The sequence below is a fragment of the Rhinopithecus roxellana genome, chromosome 3 (assembly GCF_007565055.1).
Source record: "Rhinopithecus roxellana isolate Shanxi Qingling chromosome 3, ASM756505v1, whole genome shotgun sequence".
In the NCBI taxonomy this organism is placed as follows: domain Eukaryota; kingdom Metazoa; phylum Chordata; class Mammalia; order Primates; family Cercopithecidae; genus Rhinopithecus; species Rhinopithecus roxellana.
Window position 1 is genome coordinate 84,135,005 of NC_044551.1, and position 16,731 is coordinate 84,151,735.

General features: G+C 47.4%; 1 protein-coding gene across 4 annotated transcripts in view; it reads left to right on the forward strand.

Annotated features, from left to right (window-relative positions):
• The window catches only part of PDZD2 (PDZ domain containing 2), a 485,800-nt gene that overhangs the window by 219,357 nt on the left and 249,712 nt on the right, over positions 1–16,731 (forward strand). Inside the window, exon 1 of one of the 4 annotated variants that reach the window (XM_030927375.1) lies at positions 4,793–5,161. The exons of the other annotated variants lie outside the window; for them this stretch is intronic. The gene's annotated coding sequence lies outside the window, so the exon portion shown is untranslated. Of the gene's footprint in view, positions 1–4,792; positions 5,162–16,731 lie in introns of those variants that run through there. 4 annotated transcript variants of the gene reach the window in all.

The following is a 16,731-nucleotide window of genomic DNA, read 5'->3' on the forward strand; positions in this document are numbered from 1 at the left end:
TCACTTGAGGTCAGGAGTTCGAGATCTGCCTGACCAACATGGTGAAACTCTGTCTCTACTAAAAATGCAAAAATTAGCCAGGTGTGGTGGTACGCGCTTGTGGTCCCAGCTACTCTGGAGGCTGAGGCAGAAGAATTGCTTGAACCCGGGAGGCGGAGGTTGCAGTGAGCCGAGATTGTGCCATTGCACTCCAACCTGGGTGACACAGCGAGACTCCATCTCTCTCTCTCTCTCTCTCTATATATATATACATACATACACACTTATCATCTAGTCAGTGTCCACAGTTGGGCATATTCTTAGCGATGCCCATCCTAATAAAGAAAACAAAGGTCCGATGTTTTGCGGGAATATTACATTCTCATGGCACCTTGTTTGTGAGTTAGGGAACATAGAGGTTCAGGATCTTTAATCCCACATATGATGGAATAACAGTGGAACGCTGTAGTTCTAGAAGGGAATAGAAGGAGTTTTCTAGCCTCACTTCTGCTTAAACATGCAAAACTATCACTTAGGATGGAGTCCAATACATGGAGATTGCACAGTGACACCAGATGAGACTATCCTAAGGTGAAGTCAGTTACCATTAGGATTAAGCAAGTCATCTTTACATTGTATCCAAATTCTATTTTTTTTTTTTTTTTTTTTTTTGAGACGGAGTCTCACTCTGTAGCCCAGGCTGGAGTGCAGTGGCACCATCTTGGCTCACTGCAAGCTCCGCCTCTTGGGTTCAAGTGATTCTTCTGCCTCAGCCTCCTGAGTAGCTGGGACTACAGGCGCCTGCCACCATGCCTGGCTAATTTTTTGTATTTTTAGTAGAGACAGGGTTTCACCGTGTTAGCCAGGATGGTCTCGATCTCCTGACCTCGTGACCCGCCCGCCTCAGCCTCCCAAAGTGCTGGGATTATAGGCGTGAGCCACTGCGCCTGGCCTCCCAAATTCTAACATTGTATTTTGAGTCTCTTACCTCTTTTGTCCTCTGTAGAGATGATGAACAGCTGGTCGGTATCCTCTTTATAATAACCCTTCAAGTAGGAAAAGGCTGTTAAGTTTGCTTTAGGTACTTTTTTTCACTCTAGACTAAACAACTCCACATCCTTTAACCTCCCCTCGTAGGTTCTATTTTCTGTCTCTTTAATCATTTAGGTTCTCCTTTGGAACCTTTCCAGTGTCTCCACATCTTCCTTACAATAAGAGGCATCAGACTGGACATTCCCCCCCACCCACCAGTAAGAGTCTGTCTGCTGTCCAATTCTTTATTATGGGGTAGAGAGAAGGGGGGCACTTCCCTTTCCTGTCAAACTCCCACCAACAAAAATTCACCCCAGCACTGCACTGCCTATTTCTTATCAGTGCAACATGCAGATTCCTATTAAATGCATGATGTGGTGTGATCCTCACCACTTTGTCAGTTTTGCTTGAATCTAGACATTAAGCCCCATTTGTGCCTGTCATTTTGATCATCACCCCTGAGGACACCACTTTGAAATCAGCCATCATGCTGAACTCTAAACTGTTTTTAATGAACCATTTCCTTAATGTGTGGAAGCTACTTTGGATTCTCTTAATGTATCAGCAGTTCCCACTCAAATTAATGTTATCTGTAGACTCTGGGTGTGCATATAGCAATTTCAAGTATTATTTAAACCAGACCCAAGACAAAATCGTAGACCACATTCTAAGCATCCCTTTGTTTACTGGGCCATTGATCTCTTTTCCAGACAGCCGTGAAACCCCGGTTAGGGAAAAGACGTACCAGATCATATCTTTCTGGCCTGCTGATGAGAATGGCATATGCATGCAAAAGCTTTCCTGAAATTAAGGTATTATGCAGATGTGGTCACATTTTTTTTTTTCCCCTGAGATGGAGTCTTGCTCTGTTGCCCAGGCTGAAGTGTAGTGGCATATTCTTGGCTCACTGCAACCTCCACCTCCCAGGTTGAAGTGATTCTCGTGCCTCAGCCTCCTGAGTAGCTGAGATTATAGGTACCCACCACCACACCTGGCTAATTTTTATATTTTTAGTAGAGGGGTTTCACCATGTTGGGCAGGCTGGTCTTGAGCTCCTGACCTCGTGATCTGCCCGCCTTGGCCTCCCAAAGTGCTGGGATGATAGGCGTGAGCCACCGCGTCCAGCGTGTGGTCCCATTTTCAATTTCCAACACTTACACGCCCTAAACTGAGCTTAGGCAACAAAGATGAGGACAGGGGCAGAATATTTCTTTGTATTATACTTAAAACCATACATTTATTTTTATTATTATTTTTATTTATTTTCTTTATTTTTGAGACTGAGCATTGCTCTGTCACCCAGACTGGAGTGCAGTGGTGCAATGTCGACTCACTGCAACCTCCACCTCCCGGGTTCAAGCGATTCTCCTTCCTCAGCTTCCCGAGTAGAATAGCTGGGACCACAGGCGCCCGCCACCATGCCTGGCTAATTTTTGTATTTTTAATAGAGATGGGGTTTCGCCATGTTGGCCAGGCTGCTCTCAAACTCCTGACCTCAAGTGATCCACCCACCTTGGCCTCCTAAAGTGCTGGGATTACAGGCATGAGCCACCGCACGCCTGGACTGTATTATGTATTTATTTTATTTTTTTGAGTTGGAGTCTTACTCTGTAGCCCAGGCTGGAGTGCAGTGGTGGGATCTCGTCTCACTGCAAACTCCGCATTCCAGGTTCAAGCAATTCTCCTGCCTCAGCCTCCCTAGTAGCTGGGATTACAGGCGCCCGCCGCTGCACTCGGCTGATTTTTGTATTTTTAGCAAAGATGGGGTTTCACTATGTTGGTCAGGCTGGTCTCGAATGCCTGACCTCAAGTGATCCACCCACCTTGACCTCCCGAAGTGTTGGGATTACAGGCGTGAGCCACTGTGCCTGGCCCATACATTTACTTTAAACAGCATTGATGTGCACATCATTAATTATGTACCTGGATCGAAGGAGTGGAGAAAGAAGTTAAAACATTGGGAAACTGTTGTGGAAAAAACACTCAGAAAGGAAGCAAAGGAGCACTGCTCAAATTATTATTAGAAAATTATTCAATTTGAACTTAATTCCCATAAAACATATAGGATGCTAATGAAAGACTACCACCTCTTGGCAGCAGAGTGGGAAAAGGGAAGGGGGAGGAGCCAACATTCATTGAGACCCTTATAATATGTGTAAGCCAGACACTTTGCGTTAGAGCGTTCTAATACCTTTGGCCTTTTCTAAAATCATCAGCCTAATTCGCTTTGACCCAGGAATTGTGATGTTTGGAGGACTGGCCTACAAAGCTTGTTCTCACTGGGCACATGTAGTATTCTCCTAAACTCCATGAGGTATTGTTGGTTGCAGTACCCAAACCTGCTTGAAATAAACCTTATCCTGGGGTTCTGTTTCCTTTTGGTTCTTCCAAAAGAGGAATACCATGACCTGACACTCCTTGCCTGTTTCTGGGTTGGCTGTTGTGCCGACCTGAATGAAGCAACTAGGGGTAATTCCAGGACTGGTAATGATAATTATTTACTGTGTGCTCTGGGGCTGCTTCTGAGAGTGGGCAGATTTCCAGCCCAGGCTTGACATGGGTTGGCCCCTCCTAGGCTTTAATCACCCATTCCAGTGGCAGTAATGGTACTGGAATTGAAGCTTTCTTTTGCCTCCTCCATTATAATTAATTGCTTCAAATTCCACCAGATCTGTCTGTTGCAAAGCTCATTTACTTTTAGGGGCTGCTGGATGCCCACAACGAGGGCTTAGAGACAGAGGGGTGGAGTGGGACTGGGGTGTGGCTCTAATATGAACCCCAAGGAGTGGAGTGTGTGCCTGCCTGTGCAAGTCCTGGGAGGGAGGCCCAGGGCTTGAGTTAGTTTGCACTGAGATTGGTGCCATCAACCTCAGGAGCTCTCCATACCTCTAGCTCAGGTCCCTAGGAGCTCCACCCTGGATGCCTTTTGAAGCCAGGTGAAATATGTTTTGAGCAGACGTTCCATAAGGGCTTGGGGTTTGGCACCAGCGACGCTTTTACTTTTCAACAAGTGTCAGGAGTGGAAAAATGGAAGAGAATACAGCTGAAGTTTTGAAAAGCCATGAAATGTGGGGTGACTCCCCCTCCCGCTGCCAGCCCCCGTCCCCTGCTTTAAGAAAAGCAAACACTCTTTTCCTGTCTTATTTGTGTTCCCATTAATTTAAGACAGGAAGCCTCAGTGGGTGTGATGTAAACAATTCGGCCTCGTGGTTCGGGCTTCCTCATCAGTTTGCAGCTGGAGCGATGGCTGCAGGGCCCTGGCCCACTCAGGCCTCCTGGGGGAGGGCTTGTTGACTGAACCCCACAGAAGGTGGGAGGGGTAGGGGAGCAGGAGAAGGTATAAAGGAAATGCTTCGGTCGTGCAGTCACCGGCGATTGTAATTCAGTGGTGGTAACTTTGGTTACTCCAGTAGAAAGGCTCTGACCGGGGATTTCTGGAAAGTTCCCTGACATCCTGCCCCGTGCCATGGTTGTGATTTTCGCTGGGGGCTCCACCCCCGTAAGAACCCAGGCTGCCGCCGATTATGAAACGGAGTGGTCATGAAGTGAATTGATGTGGGGAGGTGGAGCTTCTTGCAGTGGCTCGGAAGGAGAACTTTTGGTGCAAGCGAGGGTCTAGGGTAGGGCGCTTTTTCCTCTAAGCTGCTCCGGGTTTGCCCCAGGAAGCTCCCGAGCCCTCGGTGTAAACAAAGGTGTCTGGATGAGAAGCCCCAAACTCCCTGAAATCCTTCCCAGGGCGGTTTCCTTTTCCCAGCGAGGGGAGTGACCGGGGAGGGGATCCTGGAATGCTGTGGGGTTTTGACAAGTGAGCCGGGGAGTGGCGAGCCGAGTTTAGGATTGCATTACAGGCTTTTCCTAACCTCCTCCACCGCGGCGCGGAGGGAGGAGGGGGGTCCTCCCACAGACGTGGAGCCGGCAGAGAGCAGCCCTCGGGAAGTCCTGCAGGAGCTGCGTTCCAGGAGGGCAGCTGGCAGCCGCCCCAGGCCCCCGGGCCGCCTGCAGGTGATTAGGCTAATGAGCTGCCCCGGGGGCGCGGAGCCCGGCCCGGCGAGAGGATTACCCGGCGCCCAGCTGCTGCCGGCGGAGACTCCCAGGAGCTCCGGAGAGGGGATCGGAGAGGAACCCTCCAAAGGTGACTTCAGAAGTGGAGGTAGGAAATCGGCTTCTCAGGCGAAAGCCTCAGGTTTCCCGGTCTGATCCAGGTTGGGGTGCAGATTGGGGCTGAATCCACAAATGTGGAGATTTGGCCACAGCCTCTGAGGCACGGAGCCGCCACCTAAGCGTCTGCCCTTCTCGTCTCCCGTATCACTGGGGTGTGGTGTTTTTTAAAGTGGGGGATTTGCGTGTTGCGAGACGGTTTGTGTTCCTCGGGAGGACTAAGTGACTTGGAGCTGGTTTGTCAATGGCTGGACGGAAGGCGGCGCTCCGGGGTGTGTGTGACGGACAGACAGGGAAGGGCTGCGCCGGCGGGCAGGTAGTAGGGGGCTCCAGAGCCACGGTGGTTTCAGAACCTTGGGGGCTGTGCCGTTGAAGCCCCGGTAGGAGCGGGGGGGGGCATGGCAGCAGCCCGGGGAATCTGTCATACTGTCCCCATCCCTCGCTAGCAGGAGAATGAGGCGGAGCAAAGCTGCCTTCTTTACCCGCGGCAACTGTGGATGATCTCACACGAGGTCGTGATCGCCTTTGGGGACAGATCTTTGCCCCCAAATTACTAAACAGCCTGCTTGGACAACAGCCCCACCACTGATTCACAAAATGTTTTGATTATGGGATCCACAAATCAAAGATATTTAAAGATACAGGATGTTTGAAAAGAGAGTGACATTTTCTGTCCTGTAGCTCCTCTCTACTAGGTAGTTTATAAACACTATAAGTGAAATGAAGTCAGTCTTGTCTCATGAGATGGAGGGAAAGAAGGAGGTAACTACAGCTGTCATCCTGTGAACCATGTCTGGGAGAAAAAGACTGAATGTAAACAGTAAACAAATACTTTTCATAGAAATAGGCTAGGCTGAGTTTGATATCGTAAAGGGATATAATAAACTCTAAATAATATAGAAATATCTTTACATACATTTCTAATATAGAAATATATTTAAATATCTTCAAAGATTTAAATCTTTAAAATATATTTAATACAAATAAAATAGAGTACTTTCAGACTTCGCACTCCTACTGTTTTGCAACTCTCGTTTCAGCTTTGCAGGCGAGTTGCAAGGGCTTCATCTGCCCCCCAGCTGCTAATCTGGCCATTGAATACTAACCTGTAGGCCTGGGTGGCTCCTTTTGCTGAGATGTTAATGGAGTTGAGAGGATACGGGACCCGCCCACAGTTAATCCTTCAGGATCTTCAGTCAAACCCAAGGCCCCTGGGGGCAGCTGCGGGACTCACAGACAGGAGGATGGCCTTTGGGGAAAGTGGCCTGTGTCAGGTCTTAAGGAAGAAAAAGTTAGTTCTCAGAGCGGGCCACAAGCAAAAGAAAGAAGAAAGGAAAAGTGATGGGGGTCGGGAACCGAAGTGAATTTAAGGCTTATCTGGGCCCTCAGCCTCTCTGAGCCTGCATTGCTGGGTGTAATTGTCAGCCTCCCTCTAATCTAGAGTGAAAGGAAGATGGTCTAAGAGCAGCAAAGTCACCAAACTGCCTTTCTGCCTCCTCACGTCCTTAAAATTTACCAGCGGCACACCTGGCACGTAATGGAGCTTCCCTTGAGCCGCTGTTCCTGCTAATCTCTGTATGCTCCATGCAGGTCACACTTAGGGATGGTGTCATTGAAGAGAATGGCGAGTCCATTGCACCGTGTTTCCTGGGACATCAAGGTGGCTACCTGCTCTTCCCTTTTGCCTTCTTCATCAAGTCTTATTTCCCAGAGGTTTGGCCAAGTGCTTGTTGCTCTGCCCTCCAGAGAGTGGGTTCTTCCTGATTTTACTGGGTTCTCATTCTGGAATCAGACTTACAGCGTGAGCTTCTCTCCTTATCAAAACCATTATGTATGTATGTGTATATATATGTATATGTATATATGTGTATATATGTGTATATGTATATATGTGTATATATATTATATATAAAAATTTAAAAAGTCAAATATGCCTACAAGGCTTATAACTAGGGACAGTACTCACTCACCTTACCTCTTACCAACTTCCACTTCTTTCTCTTTTCTAGAGACGTGGTCTTGTTATGTTGCCCTGGCTGGTCTCAAACTCTTGGGCTGCCTCAGCAAACCTCCCGCCTCAGCCTCCCAAAGTGCTGGGATTATAGGCGTGAGTCACCATGCTTAGCCTCAACTTCCACCTCTGTGCCCCAAAGACAACCATTTTCAACTCTTTGCACTTATTTCTAGTTAGGAAGCACACACTGCCTGCTGGGTCCCTCCCTCATGAGAACTCTGTCGTCCTCCACCTGCCGCTCTTGAGGCCAGTTGCACATCCATCATTGTGGTGCCTCCTCTCACCATTATTATAATTCATTTTGCTGCTTTTTCATGTAGTATCCCCTGTGTTTTAGACCCCATGTCTTCCTTTTTCTTTATGTTCTTTTGCTGGTAAAACACACCTTCCAGAAGTTCCTGAGAAAGAGGACATGGGAGGCAAGTTTTTTGAAATCCTTCAAGGTTGACATAGGTTGGAAATCCCTTTCTCTCAGAAGTTAGAAAGCATTGCTTTTCTAGATTTCAGAATTGCCATTGAGATGTCTGGTGTCATTCTAAAGGCTGATGCTTTGAATGGATATCCCCTCCTGAAAGTTCTTAGGATTTCCTCTTTGTCCCCTAATATTCTCTCTGTTCTCATGAAGTTTCATTGTAAGACTTGGTGTGGGCCGGGCGCAGTGGCTCACGCCTGTAATCCCAGCACTTGGGGAGGCCAAGGCAGGTGGATCACGAGGTCAGGAGATCCAAATCATCCTAACACTGAAATCCTGTCTCTACTAAAAATACAAAAAATTAGCTGGGCGTGGTGGCGGGCGCCTGTAGTCCCAGCTACTCAGGAGGCTGAGGCAGGAGAATGGCATGAACCCAGGAGGCAGAGCTTGCAGTGGGCCGGGATTGCGCCTCTGCACTCCAGCCTGGGCGACAGAGGGAGACTCCGACTCAAAGGAAAAAAAAAAAAAAAAAGACTTGGTGTGAGTCTTTTCCCATCCATTTTACCAGGCTTCCAGTGGGCTTTCTCAATCTAGAAACTCTGCTCTATTCTGAACAGTTTCGTGGAGTTTTGTTGGTTTTGTGTGTGTGTGTGTGTGTGTGTGTCTTTTTATTTTTATTTATTTATTTTGGAGATGGAGTCTCACTGTCACCCAGGCTGGAGTGCAGTGGTGCGATCTCAGCTCACTGCAACCCCTGCCTCTGGGATTCAAGTGATTCTCCTGCCTCAGCCCTGAGTAACTGGGACTACAGGCATGCACCACCACACCCAGCTAATTTTTGTATTTTTAGTAGAGAGGGGGTTTCAATGTGTTGGCCAGGCTGGTCTCAAACTCCTCACCTCAGGTGATCTGCTCGCCTTGGCCTCCCAGGGTGCTCGGATTACAGATGTGAGCCACCGCACCTGGCCTTTTTTGTCTGTGTTTTCAGTAGAGATTGGGTTTCACCATGTTGACCAGGCTGGTCTTGAACTCCTGACTTCAGGTGATCTGCCTGTCTTGGCCTCCCAAAGTGCTGGGATTACAGGTATGGGCCACTGCACCCAGCCAGTTTCCTAGAGGAAAAAAGAAAAGAAAAATTCCATCCTTCTCCTAATTGGAAGGAGGCCCTCATCATGAATTGACTCTCGAATTTTCTTACTGAAATCTCCTTTGCAAAAAGAATAGCTATGATAGTGAAATCGATGTGATCTGACTCCATCTTGCTTCTAACCTCCAGGTTGTCCTGGTTCCCTCCTGGATGTAGGCCACACTAACTTTAGGGAGGAACTTAGTTTATGGTTTAACTTTGAAACAAAGATGATGGCAGCCCTTTCCCAAAACAAATCTCCTTATTGCCTAGGGACCAGACTGCCTTGGTAAGACTGACAAAGTAGCCACAAGATTTGCGGCTTGATAAGCATCACTATTGTAGAATCTGAGGTTGGCATTTTGAGATGTCTTTTCAGGTTTCTGCATTTCTTTTTTCTTTTTTCTTTTTTTTCTTTTTTGAGATGGAGTCTCCCTCTGTTGCCCAGGCTGGAGCGCAGTAGCATGATTTTAGCTCACTGCAACCTCTGCCTCCTGGGTTCAAGTGATTCTCGTGCCTCAGCCTCCCAAGTAACTGGGACCACAGGCATGCATCACCTTGCCCAGCTGATTTTTGTATCTTTAGTAGAGATAGGGTCTCACCATGTTGCCCAGGCTGGTCTTGAACTCCTGACCTGAAGTGATCCACCCGCCTCAGCCTCCCAAAGTGCTGGGATTACGGTGTGAGCCCCCGAGCCCAGCCAAGGTTTTTGCATTTCTGACAACTAGTGGCTTCACCCAGACCTGCCAAGTGGTCCCGTGGCCCCACCCAGAAGTGGACTCAGCATGAGGACCATTTTCCACACCCCTGTGATTGAATCCCCAACCAATCAGCAGCACCCATTCCCTAGCCACTCCCTCCCCCAATCTAGTCTTAAAAAAACAGCCTTCGAATTTTCAGAGAGACTGATGTGAGTCATAAAACCCCATTCTCTTGTTCGGCTGGCTGTGTGTCAATTAAACTTCTCTATTGCAATTCCCCTGTCTTGATAAATTGGCTCTATCTGGGCAGCAGGCAAAATGAACCTATTGGGTGGTAACATTACCCTTTTTCTTATACTTTCTATCTCCTTTTAAAAAAACATTTCTACTTCCTGGGAAATTTCCTCATTTTTGTCTTCCAACCCATATGTTCAGTTTTTATGTCTGTCATCATATTTCTAATTCCCAAGAAAGCCTTAAAAATATCTGAAATTTTCTTTTTATAACCTGTTACTGTTTCTTGGATGAAAAGCTTCTCAATTCTCTGTGGATCTCAACTACAGCTTCTTTGAAGCATTTCTTTACTCCCTGCACTCTTTGTTTCCTCAGATTTCCTCTTAGTTTTTTTGTTTGCTTTTTGGTTTTTAATCACTTCCACATTAAAGGCTTTCTTCAAATGTCTGATGATCCTTGACTGATCGCTCGCTAAAAAGATAACTGGAAGATCTACATAGATGACATATACCCAGGAATAGTTCCTTCTTACTAAGAAGGAAACATAGAACTTGTCTCAGAATCTAGAACAATGCCTGGCACACATGAACCTTTCCATACATATAATATTTGCTGAGTAACTGAGTGACGTACACTGTTGCTGGGGCCCAGGTAGTTGCAAGTATTAAAAGCTCTCAGGTGATTGAAATATGCAGCTAGCACAGAGGACCTCTGCTGTAGGGGTAGCTCGCTGGTGGTTTCATTGGAGGACACTCACACCTGATAATTTGTTCTTTGGAACCTGTCTTTGTTCTCTGGGGAAACGGATTGGGTAGAAGAGAAATCCCCTACACTGAGGGGAATTGGTTGGCTGCAGTGTTCTGGGAGCCAGATGAGGAGGAGACTTGAAGTCTAACCATTTGGTGTGATGACTTTGTCTTGTTTGCCTGTTTTTTCAGCTCCTGCCCTCAGCTACCCCTGGTGTCTCTGAGTCCAGAGTTGCCGAGACACAGCAGAACACACAGGTTGCAGAATTTCAGCCTTCACTTGGTACCTAGGGCTAAGGTGATTTAGGGTCTCTTCCACCTCAGTGCACGTTGCCTCCAATTCCAGAGGCGTTGCAGGGCATAAATTCCAACCTGGCTTTCCTCACTGCTGTGCTAGGTTTTCGCTTTCTCCCACCTGCTAAGTCAGTTACCACTAGTTTTTCTACATTCCAGCTTCCAAAATTGTGTTGCAATCATTGTTTCTCCTGTTCTCTTTATCTTCGAGAGGCTAGCAACCTCCCTTCATCCTCACTCATGTCAGACCATTGTGTTTACTGGCAAATGAGTCTCCCTGCCTGATGCCCCCAACTTTGCCCCAGAACCCTCTTCTCAGTTCTTCTTTCTGTTGCAGGTGCCCACTTGGGGCCACATTTCAGATAGGCTACATTGAACTTTCGTCTCAGCAGTAGTCATTTAAAATGTCCCAGCCCCTGAAGAGAGTGGTGGCTGTTGGTCATTCCTGTTGGCATGGTAGTGTCTTCTTCTTCGGATCATTCATTATGCTGCTGCTTCTGCACAGAGTATTGGGCAGAAGGCATTTTTGAACATATTTGATGCTATGGCTTATCAGGGCTCTGTCTGTGAGGATAACTATGCAGCACGTTAACTTTGAAATATATTCATGTCCATTTCCTTTTTTGGCCCTCACCAGCAGCCCATTGGGTGGTGGTGTGGTCAGGTGGACTTGGAAGCGTTATTCTCTGAGATGATTAGTCCATTTAGGTCACATATCTCCATTCCATGCCCCAGAGACAAGCATAGGAAAGAGCTCGCTCAAAGGCTAAGCAATAAAGAGTAAAGGAAAGTCTGTGGTGGAGTTTCTAGGGAAGGTGTGTCCACTACCAAGAAAAAGACGCAAAATACATGGCCCTTTTGCTTTCCCCCTGTGTTGCTGTGTAAACTGGCATAGGCATGTTGCCCCTAACCTGAGGATGCAGCCACCGTGCAGGAGAGAGTAAGTAGCAGGTCCCAAAGAGTCCCAGAGAAGCACAGCTCAGAGCCCCACCCTTCCTCTGCACTTCCTCGCATGTGAGATGATGAATTTCCTCCCTGTTTAAGCCACTTTGAGTCAGGGTTTGCTATCATTTGCTGCTAAAGTAATACAGGTGGAGATTTATTTATGCATCGCTCATCTCCAAAAAGAGTTGAGGCAGACCGTGGGCTCACTCAGATTTGAGCTCCCCTATTCCTCTTCTGATTCTCATTCTGATTCCAAGTAGAATTCCTCTCTACGCTGCCTATTTTCTAGGCAGATGAAAGTAATTTTATTCTTTCTTCCAACTTCAAACGAAGGAATAACTATTGAGACATTTGGGGAAAAGTGGGGGAGTTCCTTGCTTTGGAGATTACCGGCTGAACCCAGGGAGCAAACATCCTGGGCTGTCACTGAAGTGAGGACTGCTTTTAGATGACACAGCACTGAAGACACTTCGTGCTCCTGCTTGTGAAAAGCCAAGCACTAGTTTTCACTCCCTCCCTCCTAGGACTGTGGAGGCTGAAAAGTCTGCCTGGAGACTTGGTATGGTTTCCCCCGTCTTCCACCCTTTGTGCCTCCCAGACTTTGGAAAGTTTTGAAGATGAAACAAGCTCTGGAAGTGCTCAGTGCTGTCAGGAAGACCAGAATGCCGGAGAAAGTACCCTGTTCGTTCCTGTGTTTTCCGGTCTGACTCAGTGGCAATGATTTGAGTCATTTTTATGAATGGAAGGCCTTCAGAGCCTGTTCTATACTATATAATATGTATGCCTTATACTATACAGTTCATCATTACATCCTGAACACCCTAAACCATCTGTGATAAACAATTGGTATTCAAACATTATTGTGAATGAACAACACAAGGATTGCTCATGTTAATAGACTCTTATTTTATTTTTTGAGAAGGAGTCTCACTTTGTTGCCCAGGCTGGAGTGTAGTGGCACAACCTCAGCTCACCCCAACATCCATCCCAGGGTTCCAGCGATTCTCCTGCCTCAGCCTCCCAAGTAGCTGGGACTACAGGTGCGCTCCACCATACCCGGCTAATTTTTGTATTTTTAGTAGAGACAGAGGTTTTGCCATGTTGGCCAGGCTGGTCTCAAACTCCTGATCTCAGATGATCCACCCGTCTCAGCCTCCCAAACTGCTGGGATTACAGGCGTGAGCCACCATGCCAGGCTGACTCACTAATTTTAATGGCAGCGTATTTTCCTATTGAGTTGAAGGACCATAATTTGCACATCTATATTCCCAGGACTGGACATTTAAGTAGTATGGGCTAGAATATCTGAGACTTGGGGTTATTAATTGGGAGATAACCATGTGACTGTTTTGTTTTGAGAATGAGTTTCGTTCCCCAGGCTGGAGTGCAGTAGTGCAATCTTGGCTCACTGCAACCTCCGCCTCCCGGGTTCAAGCAATTCTCCTACCTCAGCCTCCCTAGTAACTGGGATTACAGGCACGTGCCCCCAGACCCAGCTAATTTTTATTATTTTTTCCGAGATGAAGCGTTGCTCTTTCCCCCAGGCTGGAGTGCAGTGGCCTGATCTTGGCTCATTGCAACCTCTGCCTCCCGGGTTCAGTGGTTCTCCTGCCTCCCAAGTAGCTGGGATTACAGGCGCGTGCCACTATGCCCAGCTAATTTTTTTGTATTTTTGGTAGAGACGGTTTCACCATGTTGGCCAGGCTGGTCTCAAACTCCTGACCTTGTGATCTACCTGCCTCAGCCTCCCAAGGCATGGCAATCCCGCGCCTGCTGGGAGTACAGGCATGACCCATGGTGCCTAGCCAATTTTTATTTTTATTTTTTAGTAGAGATGGAGCTTCACCATGTTGGTCAGGCTGGTCTCAAACTCCTGACCGCAACTGATTCTGCCTGCCTTGACCTCCCACAGTGCTGGGCTTACAGCCATGAGCCACTGCCCAGCCATGAGACCTTTTTTTGACTGTTCTGTTACTTCTCCATCTTCCTGACCCCTCTGACTTTCAGAGAGGCCCTAATCATCCCAGTTCCAGATTCCCATTGCCAGCAACAGAACTCAGCACAAAAGTAGACGGCATTTTGGAAGCACTGAGATTTTTATAACTTTTCGTGGGGGTTCCTGTTAATCATTAGTTGGCAGGGAATTGCCGCTTGAAATGTGCATCCCTGAAGTGGTGCCTGCCTAGCGTGGTTTTCCAGGTGGTTTCTTCTCACATGTCTTACTACACTTTTGAATCTAGAGATTATATATCTGGCTCTTTCATTTGTTAGGACTTTTGGCTGACCTCTGAGATGCTTGTTTTAATTGCCAACTGATAGAAAATGTAAGTGGAAAAATGCATTAGGATGCAAAGTTTGGAGTTGGAAATGGGTGAGCTTGTGGGGATAGGGGATGAAGGAAAACTGTTAAAAGACAATTTTGTCTGGTTAGTGGGCTGTTGTCTTAGCAGTTTCACTTGTCAGCCTCTCTGTAAATAAATATACCATTCCTTAAACAATATAAGCATTCTGTGGAAGTTTACACATAAAGAAATCACATAAATTTCTGTTTTGTAACTTACATTTGAGATATGCTATAAGACATTGATATTTCCATTTAGATGAATCCTATGATGAAGGCCTTTTGTAGAACACATAATTTTTTTAAAAAAGTCAAAAGACATTTGTCCCAAATACATATCAGAGATATATGTATGTGTGAGTGTAAATTACAGTTCTGTATGTGTTGTCATTTCTTCCCCTGCCCCCAATTCATTCTCTGACTTCCTCTGTACTAAGAGGGTTGTGTCTGTGAGCTGCAGCATCTGGTCCTTGCTTTTTCTGTTTCTGGTTGGGTTCAGCCAATGGAAGGCACTGGCAGAGGATCAGAGGAGGAGGAAAGAGCATCTGGGTATTTATCTCCCTCACAGTCCCCCTAACCTTGCTGGGGTTCTGACGATGGCAGATTTCCTCGAAGCGCTTGAGGCAGCTCACTTTCCTTGCTCCAGTTCCTGCATAGTCTGATAATACTGCTTCCTCTCCATGCTCTGCAGACCTAGAGGCCCTAGCAGTTTCCCTGCTGTTGTTGCTAGTCCCAGGGTGCTGCACTCTGCCTGTCTCCTGTCTGCACCTCTGTAAACAGTCCCTGCCTAAAACAGTCTCCACTGAAACCTTTTCAGTGTGCCTTCTGTTTCCTGCTGGACTCTGACTGATAGTCTTTGTCCATTTTTTTCTCATATATAATCTTAATTGTCATGCTTGGCTCTAAAGTGCCAGTTACATTTACTACATCTGAATTTGAATTTGAATTGTATCCTTTTTTTTTTTTCTTTTTGGATACGGAGTTTCGCTCTTGTCGCCCAGGCCCACTGGGCCTCAGCTCACTGCAACCTCTGCCTCCCAGGTTCAAGTGATTCTCCTGCATCAGCCTACTGAGTAGCTGGGATTACAGGCATGCACCACCACACCTGGCTAATTTTTGTATTAGTAGAGACGGGGTTTCACCATATTGGCCAAGCTGGTCTCCAACTCCTGACCTCAGGTGATCTACTCACCTCAGACTCCCAGAGTGCTGGGATTACAGGCGTGAGCCACCGTGCCCATCCGAATTGTATCTTATGTGAGATTTGTCTTTTTTTTTTTGTTGAGACAGAGTCTTGCTCTGTCGCCCAGGCTGGAGTGCAGTGGCGCAGTCTCGGCTCACTGCAAGCTCCGCCTCCCGGGTTCACGCCATTCCCTTGCCTCAGCCTCCCGAGTAGCTGGGACTACAGGCGTCCGCCACATCTGGCTAATTTTTGTATTTTTAGTAGAGACGGGGTTTCACCGTGTTAGCTAGGATGGTCTGGATCTCCTGACCTCGTGATCTGCCCGCCTCAGCCTCCCAAAGTGTTGGGATTACAGGTGTGAGCCACTGTGCCCGGCTGAGATTTGTCATCTTGTGTCTATTCTGTCCTTTCCAATAGATTATGAGTCCTGCGGGAGGAGGAAGATGATTCAGCCTTCTCCCTACAGTGTGTTACACTGTTTGACATAAGAGGTTACAAGAATTGGCAACTCTTTTTTGTTGTTTTTGTTTTTGGCTTTTCTTGAGATAAGTTCTTGCTCTTTCTCCCAGGCTGGTGTGCAGTGGCGCTATCACGGCTCACTGCAGCCTTGACCTCTTAGGCCCAAGTGATCCTGCCACCTGAACCTCCCAAGTAGTTGGGACCACAGGTGTGTACCACCTCAGCTCATTTTTATTTTTTTGTAGAGGATGGGGTCTCCCTGTGTTGCCCAGGCTGGTTGTGAACTCCTGGGCTCAAACAATCCTCCTGCCTCAGGTTTCCAAGGTGCTGGGATTACAGGTGTCAGCCACCTGTGTCTAGTGGCAACTTTTTTTTTTTTTTTTTTTTTTTTTTTGAGACGGAGTCTCGCTCTGTCGCCCAGGCTGGAGTGCAGTGGCCGGATCTCAGCTCACTGCAAGCTCCGCCTCCCGGGTCCACGCCATTCTCCTGCCTCAACCTCCCGAGTAGCTGGGACTACAGGCGCCCGCCATCTCGCCCGGCTAATTTTTTGTATTCTTTAAGTGGAGACGGGGTTTCACTGTGTTAGCCAGGATGGTCTCGACCTCCTGACCTTGTGATCCGCCCGCCTCGGCCTCCCAAAGTGCTGGGATTACAGGCTTGAGCCACCGCGCCCGGCCAACTTTTTTTTTTTTGAGACCGGGTCTTGCTCTGTCGCCCAGGCTGGAGTGCAGTGGCATGATCTTGGCTCACTGCAAGCTCCGCCTCCCAGGTTCACCATTCTCCTGCCTCAGCTTTTTTTTTTTTTCTTTTTTTAAAGTCCCCTGGGTTTACCAGGATGGCAACGCTTGTTTTTGTTTTGGTTTTTTTGAGATAGGGTCTCACTGTTGCCAAGGCTGGAGTACAGTGATGCAATCACAGCTCACTGCGACCTCTGCCTCTCTGGCTCAAGCAATTCTCCCACCTCAGCCTCACGAGCTGGGACTGCAGGTGGGCGCCATCACACCTGGCTACTCTGTCTTTTTTGTGAAGATGGAGTTTTGCCATGTTGTCCAGGCTGGTCTCCAACTCCTGAACTCAAGCAATTGGGCTGCCTCAGCCTCTGAAATT